The sequence below is a fragment of the Lipotes vexillifer genome, unplaced genomic scaffold, assembly GCF_000442215.2.
Source record: "Lipotes vexillifer unplaced genomic scaffold, Lipotes_vexillifer_v1.1 scaffold611, whole genome shotgun sequence".
In the NCBI taxonomy this organism is placed as follows: domain Eukaryota; kingdom Metazoa; phylum Chordata; class Mammalia; order Artiodactyla; family Lipotidae; genus Lipotes; species Lipotes vexillifer.
Genome location: NW_006785619.1, coordinates 330,090 through 330,757, shown reverse-complemented (window position 1 = coordinate 330,757; position 668 = coordinate 330,090).

The following is a 668-nucleotide window of genomic DNA, read 5'->3' as shown; positions in this document are numbered from 1 at the left end:
AAAAAAAAAAAAAAAAAAAAAAAAAAAGGTGTGTGTCTATCGTGCAAGTCAAGAGAGGTGTAGAATGGGCCTCTTGTGGTTTGCCGGCAGTGCTGGTGAGGAGATCAAGGACGGAGAGGTTGGACCAGAAAAAGTGGTCAGCGTGGAATATGTGGCCCCTGTATCAATGAGGAAAGTAATTTTGGTCCCTGCCATGTCAAGGGTCACGCAGGGCTCTTCCACAGAGATGGAAAACATAGGAACCTATATAAGCCCCGGACCCTGTCAGTCCTGCAAGAGGACAGGTTCCTCATATGGCTCTTTGTAGTCCAGGAAAAGCATCAAGGGCATTTGTCCCTGGGGAGGGGCTCTTGGAGCTCGGGGGCCTCCCAGTGTACATGGTGCCTTTGGGCGGAGGATGGCCCTCCCCCTTGAGAGAGAGGGAGACAGTCCGTTTCCAGTGGCCATGTTGCTTGCAGTTAGGGCTCATAGCCCTGAGGCTTAGAACATTCCCGACTGAAGTGCTCTGGTTGGCCGCAGCAGGAGCAGGAACGGGCTGGGGCGGCTGTCCCCTTTGCTTGGCTGGGGTGAGCCATGGGAGTGCCCGAAATGGACAGGGAACTAACAATCGCGGCTGCATATATTGGGCCTCTGCCATTTATCTTTCATCTTCCTGTTTAGCCCTCTGG